We start from the raw sequence: 23,653 nt of genomic DNA, 5'->3' as shown, positions 1-23,653 counted from the left end.
GAGAGAGAGAGATAGCCTCTTATCTATTCATGTCTTGCTACCCGCCATCCCCTCTCCATAATGTAGTGTCTTTTTCTTTCATTCTTTGGTCTATCCATCTTTTCTTTTTCCCTAGCGAATTTCGTCTCTCTCTCTCTCTCTCTCTCTCTCTCTCTCTCTCTCGCTTTCTTGCTCCCTCTCGCTCTCTCCCTCAATTCCTTTTTCAAGAGGCTCTCAAAATGTGCCTCTCTCATGTTTTTGTTATTTTCTTTAATTTATTTGGATTTAACTTTTCCCTGTTCATCATAATTTTTCAAAGGTTATTCCCTGTGATGTCTATGTATATTTTATTCTGTAACACGATAGCTGTTACGCAAATAAATAATAATAAAATAGAAAACCTCTCTCTCTGTCTCTGTTTTCTGGGTCTAGAACTTTGTCTTTTGTCTCTCGCTCAGAGGCACACATTGAAGTTCTGGTGATGATAAACCAAGTGCCTCCCTCGTCCGTTTCCTCTCATCTCTGCAGAGTCAGAGTCCCTCCCAACTGGGTCAGCCGGGAGGGGGAGCCGCGAAAAACAAAACCATAACCACATAAATAAAACAGCGTAAAACAGGCCTCATATACCCAGAAACAGTACAGGCAGCAGACACCCACAAAGAGGCTGGCTAGCCCACACAAAACACACACCCACACACGCCCATACACACAAACACAGACACACACACAAGTACACACGCCCAGAGGAGTGTTTTTATAGCCACCAAGACATGTTGTTTGCTAAACTTTGTCAAAGTGAATACGCAATGTGGCGTCTGAAGGGTTGCAAGTGACACTTTCCTTCACAACATTCAAATAATTGACGTTGGATGGGGAGTAAATCACAAGGTGAATAATGAATGCTCATGCGCAATTTAGCAGCCACGCTTCCCATCATAGCAGTTGAGGGGGGGGGTTAAAAATAAAATATTTCACAAACAGAGAAAGCCGGTGTAATGTGAGGACATTTGACACGGTGGAGATGGGTTACAATGGCTGCTTCGGAGCCAGATGATCTCGGATTTTAAGGCCTTTGGATGTCCATCCTCCCTGGGTTATTGTGGGGGCTCCGTCCCCCCGGTCCTTCGGTGTCCCCCCCCCCCCCAGCACAAAGCATGCCATGCATCGGGAACGCCCCTGTCCTGCCCACAACACGAGGCATTAAAGCATTACTAGAGTTGGTTCCCGGGGGCCACACCGGGGGTCGCCACCACGACCGCCGGCAGGTCGGGGTGAGTTGAATGCAGGGTATTAATTTCCCCAAAGGGGATTAATACAAAGCATAATCTTCTTATAAACAATATTTTGTTTGGTCTGCTTAATGGGATGGATGGTAGCTGAGAACACATGCGTACAAAAGATAGATGGATGGACGGTCGGATGGATGTTTGGACAGATGAATGATAGACGGATGGATATTACGATCACGTACGGAGGAGGAGAAAGAAAGGTAGCCAGAGGTGTGCTGGAATCAGTCCAGCTATACATCAGCTGCGTCTGGCCAGATCTGCAACATCACTCTCTCTCACTCTCTCACTCTCTCACAAAAGACAATGAGTTAATCCTGTGTTTAATTGAAAGACATATTGACCATAGGTTTAAAGAATTATGTATGAAAACATCAAGTGGTTCTCCAGCAGCAGGTAAGTCCAACTGAGGCGGTATGACGAAGGGAGAGAAAAATGGAGTGATTGGGGGATAGAGGGAGGGAGGAAGATGGACCTGCAACTAATCCTACTGACCTAATGTTCCATTTTCAGCCCACTGGGACTCGTATGGCTTTGCCCAAGGGTGTGTTATTGCCCTGTTTGTTGACACCTGCTGATTTAAAGAGGCAGGTTGTGGGATTTATTTCACACCTGCTGAAAAATTTTGAGAGATTGTCCTTTTCTTTTTTTTCTCCTTACATTTTGTTGTGGCCTGTGTTGCGCTGATAGAAGTCCTTTTATTAAAAAAATAAGATGGAACGGAAGCAGTATAGTTCTGCCGGGTAGAAGTTTGTGTTAACTATCATTATTTTGATTTAGTTTATAATTCAACATTAGATTTTTTAACTCCCATCTCTCTCTCTCTCCGTCATTCTTGCCGTCTCTCTCGCTCTATCTCTCTCTTGCTCCTCTCCCCCCATATCTCTGCCCCTCTCACTCTCAGGCACTCTCCTCATCTCTCTTCCCTGTTCTAGTGGACTCAAATGAAATGCTTGACAACGGACAAAGGGTTTGTTTGTGTCATGAATGTTGCAGATGCTCAACAGCGCCATGTTCTTTGTTCTTTGCTTGGTGTGCAAAGCCTATTCGCAACGTTTTAAAAGCCAATGTATTTTTACGCCGCTTCTTCACAGCAAATCCCTGGTGATTTGTTTGCATGAGGATTGCATTGTGACACCTCCTTCCACATCCTCTACTAATGAGTTTAATTTGTGTCATACATAACCCTACTGTGCACACACGTGATAGGCTAATATGTTGATCACACCATTTGTTTGGCCTCTAATATGAAAGTTATTTCATATAGTGTGTGTGTGTGTGTGTGTGTGTGTGTGTGTGTGTGTGTGTGTGTGTGTGTGTGGTGTGTGTGTGTGTGTGTGTGTGTGGTGTGTGTGTGTGTGTGTAAACAACTGTGCTACCATGGCTGCATGTAAAAATGCTCTCTCTCTCTATTTGAATCCTGGTCCATCTTACAGCAACATTAAGCATTTCCATCATAAACATTATTTTCCCTTTCTCATGTTCTTCGCCTGCCTCCCCAGGGTAAATACAACGCAATGAAAGACCAAATCACCAGAAAACAAGGCTCTGTACATTATCCTCTACCTCGAGAGGGTTTTAAATTTAGAATGGAAATCGTACTGACTGAATAAAGATGTTTCGCAACATTTCAACTCAATGACTCAATGCCAGGTCCACTCTCTTCTTCCTAGGTCCTTTACTAGCTCTACAATTCCCACCAGGCTGGCTTACATTTACATCCCCAAGTCTACCGACATTCTTATGAGGCGTGTCCCGCTCCATTTCATGTGATTTCTTTTTTCAGCATACAGTATTTATTGTATTATACACATACTTGCTCTAATATTCCAGTTTTATGTTGCTCCACCACTATGTGGAATTATTTGTATGGTTGCCATCAACGTATATATGGCGGAACATATCTCAACATGTACAATAACACAGAAAAAAATCTGTTTGAGACATTGTAGAAATCGTATGATTTCTGTTCGTATGATTTTTTTTACTCGTTAAATACGTGTGGGGGAAAAGAAACCCAGGTAGTACCATCTGTCCTTTCTGCATTCTGACAAGACCTCCCAGGGAGGCCCACGCTCAAACCCGGCGAGCGAGCGCCATGTCCCACTGTTGGCCACAGTGGGTTCCCGGAGCCTCGGAGGTCAGAGGATCTGGCGGAGATAACGCTGTCGTTGTCATGACAACCAGACCGCGAAAAAAAGAAGAAGATAGGATGCCACACAATATCCATCGACGACGACGGAGAAGCAGATTTGAGCGGTGCAGCGATAATGGCCTCTCCAGAAACGATAGAACGGCTGCCTCCCTTTTTATTTTTTCCCAGTTAAGTGCGCTCACAGCCCCGATTCACACGGATTGGTTCACACCGAGTAATCCGCCGTTAACGCTTTTGACGCTGTTCTGCGTAATCAACCCCCTCTCAGAGATGCACACCGATCCCGTGGCACCTTAGGCACCCGTGGCAGCTGCCCCTGATCAGTAAAGATGTGTGACGGTTTTGTACCCACTCGTAGTCGATAGCTGGGAGGTTTTGACGGGGCCTGGATCGGGTGTACGTTACGCCAGACGTCGCGCGGGACGTCGCCTGTGTTCATGGCTGCAGTCAAGTGTGTGTGTCTCTCTGCAGCCACGTTAAGATTCACTTGTTTACCGCAGCTCTTCCCTCTCCCACCAGTGGTGACTCACCACTGGGTATATTTGAAGCTATATATATGGAAAGAATCCTCTGTTGTTCCCTATACTAACAACCACCCGCGTGTCTTTGTGTGTGTGTGTGTGTGTGTGTGTGTGTGTGTGTGTGTGTGTGTGTGCGTGCGTGTTCGGATGTGCATAAGTGTGTGTGTGTTCAAGTGCACACACACTCGAGTGCAAGTTTGTAACAACCCAGTTACGCGGCTTCCTGCCGGCGCAGTGTGTGCGGTGCTGTAGCAAGGGTTCACCTGGCAGGTATACAACAACTGCTAAATACCCATATGCCTGACTTCTATATACTGGGTTTATGTTCTGCATTTCTGGGCGCAGTATATATTGGCGTGGCAAACACAAGCTAGTAGTTAGTCTCCTGATGTTGTTTTTAATTGACGTTATTGTGAAAACTTATTTTCTCCACGTTTCGAGTTGCTTCCCATGTATGGAGAAGGGAACACGCAGACGTTGTTAGTGGTGTCAGGGTGTGATTCCAAATGATGGGCGCTACAGACATAATTGTTTACCATAGTTTGTTATGAATGAACGCAATGACCCCATCAACACCTGTCATGCTCTGCTTTTAAAAGGAGCCAAATTGACGATTATGGTAGCAACTGTGTTTCCACGAACACATTTGCTCATTTATTTTTCCGAAGAAACCCTGTCTGATGTTTGCAATCTCATCGTGGAGGGGTGGAGGGTGGAGGGTGGTGGTGGTGGTGGTGGTGGTGTGGGTGGAGGAGGCGGAGCGGGTTCCTCTCGGGCAGATTGGAGCTGTTATTAGTGGCTGGCGTGGGAACGGACTGCGGGCGTTTTTCTTTGACCATTAAACAGTTCTGACACTTCATTAAGAGCTGATTGTTGTGCGTCACTTCTCTCTCCGCCTAATGAAGGCTGCGACGGCTCGCACAAGCACGCACGCATGCACGCATGAAAGCACGCACGCACACGCACACACACTGATCCTCTTTGTGATGAGTTTCATACAAACTCAGCACGCGCACACACGCACATGGATCCACTGTTTGTTAAGCTTTACACAAACACACACTTACAGAGAATAACGGGGCACACACAGAGTAGGACATACACACACTAACAGATAGTACCGACCCACACATACACATGCACGCACAATAGCCCACACACACACTCGTATATATACACATATACATACACACACATGCGCACGCAGGCAAGCAGGCATGCAAGCACACACACACACACAATAAACATTTGCATACAACTTACATACTTTGCTTACCCACTCATGCCAACATACACATGTATGCTCACTCCCAACGTGAGACCCTAAAGAATTCTTCAACCTCCACTTCAATATCTTAATAAATAAAATGTTGAATTATAATTTGTATAATTATCTGAACCTTTAGACGCTTGATGTCTGCCGCTACTGCACTGAATTATAATTGTAATAATTTAAGATAATCAAGTGAATGAGGCACTTATCTGGAATGGTTATGTCTTATATAATCTTTTGCTTTGATTCAAAGCCTTTGAGTAAGACTACCCAAGTTATTTATAGAGCGTTGTGCGAGGAAAAGGCTAAACAGTCAACAGATTCCTCAGCTTGTCTAGACCAGACTTGACCTTTCCATCACAGAATGGGGCTAGTGGGTTAAACGCAGATTACCAAGTCACCGGCATGTTTCTAGAAACAACTGGCTTCACTTTATGTAAATATTTCAGAGCCTGAAACCTAAAATCCCAAAAACCTATGTCAGAGTCCATTTAGATTTTCTTCCACTTTGAGAACTGACACAAGCTAAAAGCTTTCTTGACAGACATTATTGGCCTCTTTGAGTCATCTCCAGGCCCCTCTGACCCTTAGAATACAACTTTTTTTAACATCTCTCTCCTCTAACACCTCCATTTCTGTGCCCTCTGTTTGCTTTCTGGGTGAGTGGGTGACATGAAAGGGGGAAATGTACTGCCATGAACATATGCACACCAACACACCGACACACACACACACACACACACACACACACACACATGTGCAAAGCATTCATGGGGAGCCTCTGATACACGTCAACACATGTAATGGCTCACACCCATGCACCCACACACGTCAACATACATAACAGCTAACACACGTACGACACACACACACACACACACACACACACACACACACACACACACACACACACACACACACACACACACACACACACACTCCCTTAAACATTCATGGTGGGGGCCTCTTAAAAGCAGCAACATATGGGACAGCTTGCACACAAACGCACACACACACACACACTCTTAAACATTCATGGGGGATCTTAGACACAGCAACATAGTTGACAGCCAACACACACTCACACACACACAGACACACACACAGACACACACACACACACAGACAGGTCGGGGGCAGCCGGTTGCACTCGGAGCTGCAGGTCACTGCTGTCTGCTTCCTCCCGGGCTCGGTGTCAGTGTGGTCTGTCGCCGTCTGCCCCTGGCTCCTGAGATGTCCCTGAGGTTCGAGAAGGGTCCTGGGGGTGCCTGTAACCCGGTGTGAGACGCGTGCGGCATCATGACAAGTTAAACACATGCCTGGGGCCTGGGGGGCAGCTGTTTGTTGGTCGGTTGGTTGGCGCAGTTCTGTGTGACATTGAATCAAAGTGACAGACAAGGGGGGCGGGGGGGGGGGAACGGTAGGGAGATGGGGGACACATGCTTGTTGTTGTCTTCGGGTTATGCGCACGTATGTGTGTTTGTGGGGGCTTTACATGTCTGAGGCTGCATCAGTGTCTGTGTCTTGGACATGTACGTGTGTGTGTGTGTGTGTGTGGTGGTATAGACATGCCAGTGCTGGTGTGTTGGCTTGCATGCAGCATGTGCTATTGGATCATCTAAAGGCGCTTTGGGATCCCTGTTGTCTAGTTTCAGACTACACCCTGACAGAGCGTACACTCTCTGCATTACAAGAGAGAGAGAGAGCGCGTCACATGAGGAACGGGTTGGAATAGAGATGTTAACACAACAAAGACCAGAGAAGAGGGTGAAAAAGGGAATGTTGAGATATTAGAAAAGAGGAAGACAAGAGAAAAACTGAAAGAAAACCATCACCTTCAAAAACATACCACTAAGGATGGACCTTGCGCCGTGTTCTGATATAATGCACATATCGGTCTCTGTGCTGTGATTGGCCAGTAAAACCAGGTCAAAATAGAATGGTAACGCGGCACAAATCCTGTCTCCCACTGGAGCTCATACAACCCACGTCCATGCTGTAACCGCAAATGTGAATTATTGCTCGAGGGAGATCAAAAATAGCCCCAAAAAACCAACTTGTTCAACAAAACCGTAACCAGACCTACTCTCTAGTCTCCATCCTGCGACATAAAACACAGCCTATACTTTGCAGCCTCAAAATGTAGTCCCGGCATTCCTACCCAACTCACACTGTGCTGAACTTGTCCAAGAGGACTTGGGTGGTTTTATCACTGTGCTGTCTATCTGTGTGTGTGTGTGTGTGTGTGTGTGTGTGTGTGTGTGTGTGTGTGTGTGTGTGTGTGTGTGTGTGTGTGTGTGTTCCTGACCTCTTGGTACGCTAATTCTGCTCCTTGATGAAAGTGTGTAATTAAACGCCTGGATTGGTTGGTTGTAAATGTCATCTGCCCAGCCTGTCAGATCATAGGCTTGGGCGTAATTAATTCCAGCTACAGTCAGATAACCCCTTTTCTCCCTTCCCTCTCCTCCCGTTTCCCATTCACTCTTCCACCCATGCATGAGTGGCTGTAAATAGGTTCTCCTTCTGGAGATAGTCCTCTGTTTCCGGATCTAGTACAGTGCGGTGTTATAGTATCAAATCATACGTTTAATTTCTATGTGTTTCTGACTTTATGAGATGACCTTTGACTTGACAATATAAACTTGAGGGATTGCAAAGATTCTACCGTACGTCCACACCAGGAGCGACCAAAGCGTCAAAGACGCTTTGGTCGCTCACAAAGTTTCGCTGCGAATATTTCTGTTCGCTTTGGTCGCTCATGACGTACAATTCAATTATGCAGACGCATTTAAAGGAGCCATCTGCTTTTAGTACAGACAGCCATATCAAAGAGTTAACTCCCATACACTTTGGCCATATTGCCGAGACGGTTTTGCTTGTTGGATAAAGTGCTTCGACAACAGTGATTCCCCCCAATATAAAAAAAAATCCTAAAATGTAGGCTAATTACAACCGAGAACAAAAAACCCTGCATGCTGTAGTAGGCTAGTTAAAATATGTTTCACTGATCTCCATCTGCACTCATTCGTCGCACTCAAAACAAATAGACATTGGCGCACATGGCTAATTTGCATACGTGCACAGGACTGGTTGGCTCCGCAAAGCAAATAATGGAACATATCTATCTATCAACGCGTGTCTATTTTTAATGTGATGTATTGTGTGTATGTCCAGTCAGACTTGTTCTGTGGTAGGCTACTGTCCTGTGTGGGCCGAACCACCTAAATGGATTCCCGACGATTTGTGTCGTTTGGTATTAATAAAGACTTGACTAGGCTATCTATCTATCTAGACTATTTAATTAAGAATTATTCACCTCAGGCTCCGTGAATAGTGGGGAATAGAGGGATAAAAGCCAAGAGATATATTGTCATTTATCCCTCGTCTTGTCGATTAGTTTGTGTATGTGACGATTTCAAAAACTTTTTTGGTTTTGTTTAAAGCATGCTACACGCGATTGGTTGGTTAGATTGGTGGCATGGAAAGCAAATGAAAATGATTCCCGCTTAAATACGAACGTTCTAGATGTATAAATACTCCCGCTTATCATCACTTGGTATCCAAACCACTATGGCGTTTCGATCTCTGAACTGAAAAAGGGTTGGGTCGTACAACACCGGGTGCCCAGTTACAGCCGCGATTAATACTTCAGCCGAAATTTTGTTCAGTGAGTGAATAAAGGTAGGTAGGAACCAAAGTGCCTGCCGGTGTTCCCTGGGATGCACGCAAGTGAAGAGCGTCTACATTCCGATTGGCTGTCATTGTTTGGCCGCTGAAGCGCGTCATAGTCATTTGCATAAAGTTAAAACGTTTTCAACTTTTTTTTGACGCTCTGGTCGCTCAACTTTGGCCGCTGGTAGCTTTGGTCGCTTTGGTCGCTCTTGCCCATAGAAAGTGAATGACTTCCGGCGATTTGGTCGCTCAATTCGCTTCTGGTGTGGACGTAAGTAAGCATGGCAGCAGCCGTCTGGTTCAGTGTCAGACGTATCTGTTGCAGCTAATCAGTCTGGCTTTATTGTATGCCTTGGATGACATCATTGGTACGTGTGCATCTTTGATCTTGATTAATCATGGCAGACCAGGATGTTCATGAACATCTGGTGTTTTGATATGTTGTTTGATTACAAGGATCTCTTTGGTTTGCTAACAAGTAACCTGTTGAAAGTAACTTCAACAGATTGTTGTGTCCCTGCATTGTCAATATCACTCAGTCACTTTGAACCGGGCCATTTGAGTATTTATCAGATGCCCTCTGCAATGTGTCTGCAATATACCTGAGACACCTTAACCTCACTTAACCTGCGTCTCTTAGCTTTATTTTATATACAAGCATTGTGTTACATTCTGCTGTTGGTCAGATGTATATTTTGTATATGTTTTTAGTAATTACAATATTTCTATTTATGCTGTATTGACGTTTTATGTTGCTGTTTTGCCTTTTTCAATTTACTTATGTTTCTGGCTTGAGCAGAAAAAGAAAAAAAAAACTCTGGGATCTATACGGGCATCTGTATCTGTGGAAGGTTACTTTGTTTAGCATAGTTGCTGCAAAGCATAATACTGCATAGCAGAACACAACATCACATAACCCACTGCATAGCATAACAGCCTCAACTCTATAGCATAAGATAGCATGTTTATCATTGCAAAGTGGATCGTAACATTATATTCATTATAGTTGTTGCCGATGCAACAATCACTAATAACCAATGACAAGGGGTGTACGGTCTAAACGGAATAGAAAGTACACCGGTGTACATTTGCGCTACGGTATGGATTTTGACGTTACCGTGCGACCGGTAGAATGTGTTGATACAGTAGCGTACCTACTTTTCCATGTAAAAAGTAAAGTTGCGCGCAACTACTGAAAATATGGTAACGAAACGTAGTTCCTTTTTCAATTCGGCACAACCTTACTTTAACAAGGGACAGATTTTACAGCGATACTGCCTTCTCAGGCAGTATGCTATTGCATACTGCGTGAGTATCCAATAGAATGCAGGTGTGCAGCAAGCGCGCCTGCGTGCTTGCACAATAGTCCCTTCACAAGCTATCATTCCACAACATTCTAGGCAGACCCTGGTAGCGTGAAGCTGTCTCTGCATCTCTTCAACAGACATCCGACCAAAAAGCCAGCGGTGACAAACGCCGTCACTGTTTACCTGTGTAAGGACATGGTTCCCTTTCAAAATGTCGATAGAAAGGGCTTTAAAGAGATGGTCAAAACACTCAATCCCAGGTACGCGTTACCTGCACACACTTCAGCCAAATTGAGATCCCAAAGCTATACAGCAAGGTCCGCAAGCAATTGGAGAAAGAAATCCATACTATTAAACATTAGGGTTTTTCAGAGATGGAAGTAACATAGAAATTAGAAGATAAAATTAACATACCGTGATATAATACCGTTACCGTCTTTGCCTCAAATCATACCGTGATATAGATTTTAGTCCATACCGTACAGCCCAATGACATTTTGAAGCTGAAAAACCTTGGTAAGGTCTGTTTATATGCATGTATATTTATTTTTTCTTTGATTTTCTTTTTTGATGGAATGAAAATATAGCAACATCTATTGGGGGATAACCATCCCAAAGCCCACATGGTTTGCATTAATGTATAAATTAATCTGCATTCCCCAATACCAAACATACATTCATATTTGTGTCTCCCTTTCCCCCCCGATTACAATTCCCCTGTAGAAGTCCCGGAGGTGTAGAAATATGCACAATGTCAACTGTATTCCATTACTCATCCATATCTCTTCTCTCCTTCCCCAAAACAATTATTCTCTGTATCTCTCACACAAAACCAATAGCTTCCAACCGATGTCTTTAACCTCTGTATTTTTTCTATTTTTATTCCAGTGGAAGAGTTTTTGTCATCTCTCTGTTAATGAACTCTGACCCTTATTTGCATTTCTACTATTTTAGGCCTCAACTCATTGGCTCGCTGCCAACCCCCGCTTGATCCCGTTAATGTCATACAAAATTACTTTAAACTTGTTTGGTTTCATCATCTCTATTGTTTCCAACATCTCTCTGTCTATCGCTCTCTCCAACAGCATTTTTTCTTTCTCATTGTCTCTCGGCTGTTTCTATCTTTCATCAGGATTAGCCCCTTTGCTTGTTACCGTGCTAGCTCTTCTGCTCTCCAAATCCCTCGTTTTTTTCCGCTGCTCTCTTTTCTTTGTGCAGATTAGTGCCGTATTGTCGTCGGATTTAGATGTCATTGTTTCAAGGCCCTGGATGAGGTGGGAGTGTATAGTGTGTGTTGAATTCTTGAGTCTGTGTGCTTGTACAGAAGTTTGCATCTAGAAGTTTCTCTTTATGATCCCGAGATGATGTCAGCATTTTTTTTTTAATGAGACAATTACTCACACACACTTTTAATGTCTTAAAATATTTCTTCCAGTTTTCAACTCAGACACACTTTTAAGTGTCTTAAAAGTGTGTGTGAGTGGAAAACTGGAAGAAATTTCTTTGCCAGATATTGTGTAAGGAGACAGAAACAGTTACAGATACATGTAAGCCATTTCCAGTGAAGTCGACTCTGTATAGCCCTTAATCACAGTTCCAATGGGCTTTTCCTTTGTTGAATACTTGTTTCGGGTTGGTCAATCAGTTCATTCAATTTAATTATTACAGTTACAGGTCTGTTATTTCTGTATAAGACCGCTTCTATGAATAACTGGCTGTTGCAATGGACGCTATTCTAACCGTAACCGATTATTTATTTTGCGGAAGCATTTCAATACTAAACCAACACAATCGCTTTTTGTTTATTATATTTTGTCTGATTATTGATTTCTTTAGTCAGCAGCCGTGCAACAAGTAAAATAATGCAAGGCAAAGCTTCAAGCCCTTAGGGAGTCTTTTTGTCTGTGTTTATTTCACAATAAACACTGGCTCGCTGACTGTACATTACCCTTACAGATGTATTAAACCCCTACCCCCCCCAAAAGTACAAACAAACCTACTTAAATTTCATGGAAGACACATTGGGAAAATAGTGAGTGAGGGATCCCAGCTTCCAGGGATGGTTAGGAGTATGATGGGTGCCATAATTGACCATGCATGGTGTCACCAGCAAACATTTTAGGGTGAAATTAAATTGTTAGAAGTTAGAAAATGTGTATTGTCCACGGTGATGAAGTGCTGGCCAGTGAACAAGCTGGTAGCCGTTAGGTGGGTTGGTCAGGCGTCCAGTCGTGATCACGGCATTACACTAAAACACATGGATCATCGAAGCTAACATACTTTCTTTCACCGGTTTATTGCTACTATGGACATTCATAAGCGGTGGACCTGGCAGGCTGTAACCATCCACTTGCAAAAGAATAATATGTACCGGCAAATCATGTTGCGACCCATACTGTTTAACCTTATGTAGCTGCAGGTTGTGCTAGTTTAGGATTAATCTATTACGATTTGTGAAGCCATATCTAGATTATTAGCATTTTTTTTAGGTATACTGCCCTCGGAATGGAAAATATATTCATCGTATCCACTGAACTAGTCCAAAAGAGGCCTATTTAGCACAATTGCCTCATAACTGTTTAGGTACGATGAATCAATTTCCATTTTAACCAAACTCTTGTAAAGCATATCTCAGGTTCTGCTTTTGGGTGGTATACCCGATGTAAGTTAGATAGAGCTCTGCAAAAACAAGCTGTTGATGTGCGCATTCATGACAGGATGTGGACGAGATGGAAGTGAGTATCCAAACCTCTCATGCTCCTTCCGACCAACATCCGACTCCCTATTTCGATCTGTTGGGTCGATCACATCTTCCCGTCGATGGAAGCACTCTAACTCTCTAACTACCTTGGTGTCTCTCCAAGCTTTCTAAATAACTGAAATGCAAGCCTTGATTTATTCAAAATAGAGGAGGAATAAATATTCATTATAAAAAGGGATACGATTGAACAAGATATTCATCCTATTTTGTGGAATATCTTAACCAACCTAATTTCTCATTCCCGTCTTGGCTGTAATTAGTCAGAATTTAATAAACTTGCGTTTAGCATAATGACTAAATATAGCCACTCTGTGTTTAGCGTTCGCGGGGGAAATTGCCTGTGACTCCCATGAACAGTGACCTCTTGGCAAGCTATCCCGCCGCCTTTTAATTGTTATAAACCGCATGGCTGGCGGCCTGGCCCAGCTGGGTTTAATCATTTTTCTGTTTGCTCTGTGACTCCCAAGCCCCAGCCATTCATCAATTTGGACCGATCGATCAGCTAGTGAGCATCCACTCCCCCCCCCCTACCATGCACCCCCTGTCGTCCACCCCCCCCAACCCCCTCTTTACCCCCTCCGTCTTCCTCTCATCGACTGGTGGTGGCAGTTCGGATACGCACTTCAACGTCAGCCACAGTTCAGAGGTCAGATTGGACCTTTAGTGTGGATTCCTTATTCTCAACCCTTTTTCTTTTAGTGTCTGTCCTGTCAAGCTTGCTGGCAAGCCATCCATCCCGTCCACCTCTAAAAAAAGAAGGTGCTGTGTCTGTAATTAAGGGTTGCTTCTATGTTAATGATGCGTTGACTCACTGACGAGTCTTGTTGAGACTGTTGAGACTGTTGAGACGGTCTCTCCTGGATTTGGTCATCATCGTCATTTGATGTAAGCGGTAAAACTTTGCGTAGCGAGGTGCGGCTTTGACCTGTGTGTGTGTGTGTGAGTCTATGTGTATGTTTTATTGTGTGTGTGTGGGTGCGTGTGTGTGGGGGGGGGGTTTAGTGTGTGTGTGTGTGTGTGTGTGTGTGTGTGTGTGTGTGTGTGTGTTCGTTTCTGAGTGTGCGTTTCTGTGTCTGACATGGAGAGAGAGAAAGAGACACAGGCACACAAGCTGACTTTTGCACCAACACAAAGGGTGTCTGTACCTATCGCCCCCCCCCCCAACGCCCCCCCACTGCCACTTTGCCACTTATTGAGAATCAATGGTGTTTCACCTGGCTGCGTCTTGGCTGATTTGACCCTGAGAGTGGAGCAGAGCGGAGCCCGGCCAGCCCCCCTTGTTGCTGCTCCACTCTGATTTAGTGGAACGGATTCACACACACAGAGCATGGAGTCAGCATCCCAGAGAAACGGGACTCAACACCTCTCACCTCGGCGTGTGCGGACGGGAAGGCGACGGCGTGGCTGTCTTCACACACGTCAACGGGACTCTGTGTCCTGACTACTATGAGACTGGGACAACCCATCCCAAACTACTCCTTGGGGGGGGGGCTGTTGTCAGACCTGTGCAGGGGGCCGGAGAGACGGTACAAAGCATTTACGTCTTGCGTTTCAACCTATATGAGCCGCCTCATTGAGGTCATAATAAATGGCCACTTGGAGTCATAAGTTGTCGTATGTGTGTGTGTATGTGTGTGATTGGAGAGTCCCTGCACCAGGTTGCATTTGACTTTTTGTTTCATTTGTAATCTAGAAGGTTTTTCCATCACATAGAAGCAAGTATAGGTCTACAATGTGACACAATGCAGCAGATTAGTCGAGGTGGAGGCCCCCATAGGTAACACTTATACAGATGATCCTGGTGAGAAGCTATCTTAGGAAACAAGGCACACATTATTACAGGTGGAAGCGCACAATGGATGACAAAAGGCAAGGTTAGGTGGAGTTAGAGGACAAGCCTAGTGTGTCATATTGTACAAACAGTGCAGATAATCGGGAACCAAAATAAATTGGGTCTGTTAACTCCATAGGGCTGTAGAGAGGCCAAACCACCAGCCATCTTCCTTTGTGCATTGATCGAATGCATCATGTCACCTGTCTATTGTCTTAAAAGCGGCGGTATTCAATCCTTTGTCATCTCTGTACAGGATTCTCTCAAGCAGGTGTTCCGCAAAGTCCATCTGTTGTAAAATTGAAAGAGACTTGAAAAAAGAATGTGTCTAAAAAAACGTGGAGGTACATGAAAGTTGATTACTATAATCTCTGTAAACACGCGGTACACTAGCGTTGAGCAAATATTATGTGATAGCAATTTAGAATGACTGCAATTTTGAAGCATTAACAAAGTAAATAGTGAGTTCAACATGTGTGCAGCATGCATTGTTTCTACATGAATGCTTATGAGCAAGCAATTCCTAATAATATACATGTTGCCTACTTCAGATGAGCACAGACACACATTGTAAATAGTTAGAAAATCATAAACTCACACTTTATGAACAATCTTATGAGCCATAATCTCTTTAATCCTTTACAACTGAGTATATATATTTATAAAACTAGTAGTGTGTAGGAGCAATATTTATAAATTATTAAATGATTCGCTATGAAATCATTGACAACCTTTTTAACCCGTCAATGTTTCCGTTCTTAACAACCAACAAAGATAGCAACTTATGTTTTCAGTCGCAATCTATTTGGAGGAGCTAGAGTGCTGAGGTATAAAGTCACAGAGAAGCTTCTGCCATAATACCAACAATGGGATAATTTCTTCAAGGAAGGAAATTGGCTGAAGGGCACATTTTGGTAATTCCCTGTCCCAATTAGCTCAGTCACCTCTATACAGTAATTGATGAAAAAAGCCAATTAGTGCGGTCCTGCTGAGTGTAGTGTGATTTGCTTAAATGGGATAGCGGGGTCTGTGACTCAGGTCATGGTTTTAGACACGGCTTAATGGTGTAAATTGTTTCCACCATGGCCTTTTACATGTTCTTTTTTCTCTCCTGCAATTGTATGTATTATTTCATTATTAATTCTGAAAAATATGTACCAATCCCAATTTTTACTTAAAATGTTGCTCTCTTCATTTGACATGTAGTTGCGATTCCGACCCCTCCTTTTGCTATCGTGTGTTTGTGTGGATTTGACATCAAGGGAAGTGGGGATGGTTCGAACAGAGTTGCCTTGACAACAAAGCAAACCTCTCCAAAAGACTCCAAGGGTGACGCCAGGATCTTCGCCAGGATAAATCCTGGCGAAGATTAAACCAACAAAGACGCGCAACAGTGATAATGAAGTGGACACTAGACGAAGACATACCTCGGGTCTTACCTTGACTGTTGCCAAGGTAACCAAGAGAGGAGGATCAGATAGGGGATTAGAAATGAGTGAACGAGGGGAGAGGGAGCAATCCAAGGGGGAGAACACCCAAATCAGTTGCAAGGTTCAACTCGTACACCTTTTCTGTTAACCCAGTTATTATTTCAACGACTTTCCCTGATTGCGTTAATCATTTTCTATCCAAAATCTCCTCCATGTGGCGTAAGGCCCAGTACAAGATGTTCAATAATGTGTTTTTGAGTTTCTTCCGTTGTCAACAAAAACTGTGTGAACACACCTGACAGACATCGTCGAACAAAGGAATGGCGGCAAAGCTAACTGTGCAAAGAGTAATTTCAGGCAGGAGATTTGTCTGCGGTGCCGGAGGGATTTAGATCGGAGGCCATCTTGTCCATGTGGATGCTCCTGCACTCTAAATATTTCTTCATCCCACACATCTTCCACGATAGTCTCCCATCTGGTAGCTCCCTATATTGAAGTTACCGGTTATAGAGGTGTGTGCGTGTGTGTGTGTGTGTGTGTGTGTGTGTGTGTGTGTGTGTGTGTTTAGGGGAGGGGGTGTGTGTGTGTGTGTGGGTGGGTGGATGGGTGCTGTAAGCCTTTTCTTCACACCTCAGTGGGTCTCACATGACAAGTGGCCCCTGCAACCTCACCTGCTGTCATTGGACCACTACCTTGAAGGTTGATGTGAGTCTGTATGTCTACAGCATGTGCGAGTGAGTCAGTCAGGGTTAGTGTGTGTTTGTGCCTTTGGGCAACGCGTGTGTGTGTGTAGGTGTGTGTGTGGGCATTATCTGGTATGCAAGTATTCATACAAGTCTATTTGTGTGTGTTTACGTGTCCGTGCATGCATACAAACATCATGATCTGGTTTTTGAGTGTGCAAGCCGAAGTGTGGAAAAAAAAGGCAATTTTCCCCCTTATTAGCACTTGTTTCCAAGTTAAAAGGGCTTTCTGGCTGGTAGGATTGGGAAATAGACAAGGGATTTGTGATCCCTCGCCAATCCGCTGGCACGTATACATAAAGCTGGACGCCACTTTTGCTTCACACGCCGGGCCAGAAACTAGGCAGGAAACAGACGCAAATCGACAGGGATAGATTTAGCTGTCAAGGTGTGCATGCACACGCACACAAACACACATACAAACTAACATACACAGATTCATATTCACACACACACACACACACTCACACGCACCAACACGCGCGCACACTCACACACAAACCCACGTACACACATACACACACGCAGACACAAAATAACTCGCAAATGTGTTTGCATCACACACGCTCATATACACATACGTACATACTCACACACAAAACACACACACACACACAGACATCTCACGTCACGCTATATTTTATCTAGCTGGCCTCCTAATTGGCTAAACTGCACTCATCCTAATGAAAATCTAAGAACATCGGCTTCCAGTATGGCGAATCAAAGGAGCTGTTATCTGAATTGTTATTCAGCAAATCTCGAGGCAATTACCGAGCTGTTGAGTCAATTTACACACGCATGCAAAACACCCGTGACTCGAACCAGAGATGGAGAATTCACATGTGGTATGTGATTGATGTATGCGTACAGTTTACGTAGACATTTCGACGTAATCAGATAAATCCTCAAATTCCGGGGCTTTAGTATACTTACATTCACTCTCTCTCTCTCTGTCTCTGTCTCTCTGTCTCTCTCTCTGTCTCTCTGTCTCTCTGTCTCTCTCTCTCTCTCTCGTGTGTCATCATATCACACTGACATTTTCATGAAATAATTGCCCGGTTGCCATAGTCGATGTGATGCGTGTCCGGCATTGTGAAAACCCAAGGACAGCATTGACTCGAGCGGACGCAACACAACACAAATGCCGGAAAAAACAACATCAACTTTAAACTGTCTCGTCCCATGTCATCCGTATCCATGCATCCCCCTCATTCGAACGACGTCCCACATTCTGCTGTCGCACCCCACCTCCACCTGTAGGGGGCGAGAGTGAGTCAACTCGCCAACCCAGCGTTCATTCCACCCGCAATTCTTTTTATACCGTGAGCGGAGTTGATGGGCGGCTGCCAACCACTGTGTTGGGGGCGAGGGGGGGGGGGGGGGGGGGGACAGGCGTGTATTGATCCAATTGCGCTTGACAAAGCAGAAACTGCTTATTGAGCTAATGTGCCAGGGTGCCGCAATTGATCTGGCAATGTCACCCCCCCCACAGAGAGAGAGAGAGAGAGAGAGAGAGAGAGAGAGAGAGAGAGAGAGAGAGAGAGAGAGAGAGAGAGAGAGAGAGAGAGAGAGAGAGAGAGAGAGAGAGAGAGAGAGAGAGAGAGAGAGAGAGAGAGAGAGAGAGAGAGAGAGAGAGAGAGAGAGAGAGATTATGGATTGTTGGCTATTGGATTGAGAACACACTTCTATTCTTAAGTTAGACCGAGATCCCCAGCAGCAGCCTTAGTCTTCAGCCTATCTCCTCTCTTCTCCACTCCACTCCCACTGCTGTCAAACAGGCCTTCCTCGTGCACGTCACTGCATGTGTCTCATCGACGCCTATTTTCCCACTTTGAACACATCAGTTTTTGCCTAGCTACATCTCTGCCCTCTGTATTTCTGTGGCTTTCTTTCCTCTTCCGTGGCCGTTGTCTTCCCCTCTCACACTCTCTCTGCCCCCCTCCGAGGCAATCTAGCTTGCTGGCATGTGAGGGGTCCTCTTTGGATTTGTTTTGGTAAATTGGGGGGTTGTAAGGTACGATGAAGATGCAGACCGGCAAAGTGAATAAATAACATCTCTCCTCCCTCTATCTTTCCAAACCCTTCCTTCTCTCATTTTCTCTCATCCATCTCATGCTTGCTGACCGTTTGCCCTTCCATTTCTATTATGAAAATTTGGTTAATAGCAGTAACATTTGAAATAAATAGTTTTATTCTGCTACTTGGAGATAATATTGCATTTATTGATCCTTTAAGGATTCCCCTCATAAGACCTGTCTGGGATATTCATGAAACTCTGTCTCACAATATAACTAATTTCCCCTGACGTTTCCTGACAAATAGGTTTTATGGTCGCCCACAGACTATAACCCTTTCCAATTTGTCAACGAAATAAAAAACAGATGAATCGGGTACCCAGACTTTAAATAACCCAGTAGAGAGCATCTGTCTTACCAAGGTCAAGGGTTCCGGCTCCGTCTCCATTTGCACTCTGCTTGTATTGATCACCTGAAACATTGAGATTCTAAGGAAGCTAAAGAGCCAAAGAAAGAGTGGGAGACTGTATGGCCTGTAGAAATGTATAGAAGGGAGACGGCAGGAGATAGATTAGCATTAACTACCCCCTCAGTTCCCTCTGGCATCCCCAATGTGTGTGTGTGACTGTGTGGGTGCGTGTGTGCGTCTATCCGTTTCGCCCCCGCCCCTGCAGTCAGCTAGCATGTTCTGGGCAGCAGCAGCGCAGGCGGGATAGGGTGGGGGCGGGGGATGGGGTGGGGGCGGGGGATGGGGTGGGGGCGGGGGATAGGGTGGGGGCGGGGGATGAGGGCGGGGGATAGGGTGGGGGCGGGGGATAGGGTGGGGGCGGGGGATAGGGTGGGGGCGGGGGATAGGGGTGGTGCCGGGGGATGGGGGTGGTGCCGTTGATGTACGAGGCGGAGCCCTTTGCCGGCTTCAGCACTGGAAGTGCTTTAAGCACCCCGGCCCCTGAGATGAACCGGGGGCCCCCATGACTTATGGACCTGCCACCACAAGAGCCCCCCCAGGGACTCATGGAGTGGGGGTGGAGTCGGGGGAAGGTGGGGTTGGTAGCAAGGCTATTGTGAAACAAGGTGATTGTGGTACCTCAACATCTTGCGTAGGCTCCCTCCTCCTCTTCCTCCTCCTCCTCCACCTCTTCCTCCCCCTCCTCCTCCTCCACCTCTTCCTCCTCCTCCTCTTCCTCCTCCTCCTCCACCTCTTCCTCCCCCTCCTCCTCCTCCACCTCTTCCTCCCCCTCCTCCACCTCCACCTCTTCCTCCTCCTCCTCCTCCTCCTCTTTCTCCTCCCTCTATTTTTTCCCCTGGTTGAGGAAGAGGATCTCCAGGAAGCCATTACCCACCAGCTAGGCTGTGCTTTAATGGCTCTAAAGTAGGCGAAATTGCGGAATCATTTGCAGGATAATGTTGATTTATGAGAAGCGGTATGGGGATGAACGTAAGGGGGAGTAATGCACCTCGCAAACATACAAAACAGTTTCTCTCTGTATTGCTCTAAATCTGCGACAAAGCCTTCACGTTTGTTTGTTCTGGTTGTTCTCCTTACCTCGCACTCTCTTTCTCTCTGTTTATCTCCGTCTCTGTCTTGCTCTCTGTTCCTCTTTGGATATATACCTCTTTCTAAGATTTCAATCACAGGGGTAAATGGAGTGGATTGAGGTTAATTACTTTATATACAGTATATATATATATGACTTTATAAGTGCAATCTAAAGAAAGCGATAGTTATGCCTCCTACACAAGCCATAGGCTTCCTGAATTATTTGATATAGATAAGGTTCTCTCGCTCTTCCTCTCCAACTCCCTCGCTCTCTCTTATAAACATTATACATAGGCGACAACATAAACAAAAAACGCCTTTTAATTCCAGACACGTACACCAGCAGATCATTTGGAATAATTTTCAATTACTACCCAAAGTGTCTTCTGCAGCCTGTGACGGATTGGGGCAGGGGAGGGGTGGCATCATTTGTTGATGAGCGAATGCAGAGAATCCCGAGTGTTTCGCCGCTTCCGGTTGAAGTGCTACATGCTAGCTGGCGCTCGAGTGCCAAGGCATTGGCCTCCCACGTGGAGCATGGCTCCGCTAATGGCGCTATTAGACCGAATTCTCTAGCCCAAACTAATAACCACAAATGGGGGATGTGATGAGAGTGTGTGTCATATAAACCTGCACATGCATGCCGCCGCGTTTTTATGATATGAAGGGAAACACACGCAAGCACAAACGCACAAACACGCGCACAAACGCACACACACACACACACACAGTGCTCTACACTCAATCAGTACTAATGTAATGAAATCCGTCATCCCAATCGTCTCTCTCTCATTCTCTCTCTCTCTCGCTCTCTCTCGCTCTCTCATATATATGAATATATATATAAATAAATTACTGTCTTGCCCTCTTACTATTCCTGAAATGGTCCTTCTCACATCTATCCGTCTATAATCATACATCTCCATTTTCACGCTTTCTCTCTCATCCCAGCGGAATCCCCGACGTCTTTCAATCTCGCCAAAAACCCTTTTTCTTCTCGACCTCATCCCTTTGTTCACTCCATCCTCAAAGACCTCATTATTCTCTTCTGTCAAGCGCCAATTAGCCGATCCAATGTCACATTTCTTTTACTCTGTAATCCATTGCAAACATATGCCAGAGTTAGACCCCCGCATTAGCATAGCATAGCCATGTCTTACCATCAGAGGCTTCCTTGCATCTCGGCAGCAGTGGTAGCAATAGCTAATATGCTAATAGATGGGATGCCCTTGTGTTTATGCTAATGCTAACAGCGGCTGCCCAGGTAGGGCGAAGTGAGCTTGTTGATCCTCCGGTGGGTCAAAATAGAGGCTGCTGCACAGTGGAGCCTAAAGAGAGAGTCCATCAGCCGGCGGGACACACCGGGGGGCTTGTCACGGCTGCCTTTGTTGTGTACATCTACATCGGGGCGCTTGGAAATTGTGTTACATCGAATTTGTTCACCGACTCATTTTCCCGAAATCACTGTTGGAGTGGATTTTCTCCTGGATAAGCCTGACTGTGGTGGGAGCAGGTGTACGGCTATACAAAGGAAAAAGGGATTTATTGTCTATTTTGGATAAGTCTGTAGCGTAGTGTTGCAACAGTGCTGTGTGGCCAAGTCGTCTATAAGTCTAAATAGTTACTCGAGATTTCGGTCTGTCAGATTTGCGAGTCCCAAGTTCTGGGCTCCGGTCCAAGTTTGCGAGCTGGAGTGCTATGGAACTGTTGGAATGCTGTAAATTGAAGTTATCCAAGTGTAGTTTTAGATATGGTACCACACGTAAACAGTTTATTTTTTAATCGTTAGGCCATGGCTACATTAACCTGCACAAATATTATGGCCGCATGTGGGAGATGTACCCTCTACTGGTTTCTTTATGAGTGAGAGAGAGAGAGTGAAATCAATAGATAGAGGGAGATTTACAGAAAGAGAGAGAGGGGTAAAGAGGAAGGCTGAGATGGTGGTAATAGTGGAGAGAGAGAGAGAGAGAGGGAGGGAGAGGGAGAGATCGAGAGCGGGTGGTGGCCAAACTGTGCCACATGAGGTCTTTAGGAGCTACTCCGTGTGTGTGTTTGTATGCGTGTCTGCATGAGTCTTCTTCCTCCAGAGTTGTTCAGCCCGGTCCCCCCCCCCCCCCCCCCCCCCCATGGTGATGCGAGGGGTCCATCCAAAGTCCACGATGCAGCCGTGCCAGCCCCCGGTGTGGCGTGTGAGCGCACGGCGGTGACGGTCGTAGCGAGGGGGCGCCGTGACCCCGCCAGCATACGTGCACGCTCGCTCTCCCCGTGCTCCCTCGAGGGCCCACCCTTTCATCTCCCACACGAGCGCTCTTTGTTTTGTCCTCGGAACACAGATGGTTATTTATGAAGGATGGGGATCGGGAGGAGTGGAAGGGAAATAAATGGACGGGATTATTTAGGTGGTGTTTCTGGCGCGTTATTTTTCTGTTTATTGGTTGGGTTTTACAAGCGACTTATCCCGGCGATGTTTTACAGCTTAGATCACTCTGGCTGTCTGGCACGTAAACGCACAATATCAGTCTTAAGCAGGCGCTGGCTGCTTGTGGTGATGAGGAACGTTTCAAACAAACAAACAACGGTTTCATCATACTGATGAAACCATTAGCAAAACGTCTGAATAGCGGCTCTTCTTCGTGTTTGAAGCACATTGTTAAGGTCTGCTCTTAACTTCACACATCAAGGCAGACTTGGATATTCATCTGCATTCATGTGATGTTTACACACACACACACACACACGCACGCACGCACGCACGCACGCACGCGCGCGCGCGCGCTGCAGTCCACACACACGCTGCAGTCCGCACACACACACACACACACACCAATACACTGCCATCCGCACACACACACACACCAATACACTGCCGTCCGCACACACACAAACACACACACCAATACACTGCCGTCCGCACACACCAACAAACTGCAGTCCGCACACACACACCAACAAACTGCAGTCCGCACACACACACGCACACACTGCCATCCGTGTACGAACACAGACGTACCAACACACAGCCATCCGCACATATACACACACACGCACACACACACACACACACCAACACATGGCCGTCCGCACACATACACACACACAAGCACACACAAACCCACACACACGCCTATTGCCTCAAC

The 23,653-nt window shown here is 45.5% G+C and overlaps 1 protein-coding gene across 1 annotated transcript in view; it reads left to right on the top strand.

Annotated features, from left to right (window-relative positions):
- The window catches only part of csmd2 (CUB and Sushi multiple domains 2), a 242,171-nt gene that overhangs the window by 31,652 nt on the left and 186,866 nt on the right, over positions 1-23,653 (top strand).

Source organism: Gadus macrocephalus, chromosome 22, assembly GCF_031168955.1.
Source record: "Gadus macrocephalus chromosome 22, ASM3116895v1".
In the NCBI taxonomy this organism is placed as follows: Eukaryota; Metazoa; Chordata; class Actinopteri; order Gadiformes; family Gadidae; genus Gadus; species Gadus macrocephalus.
Note: the sequence above shows the minus strand (reverse complement) of the source record. Positions and strands in the feature narration are given on the sequence as shown.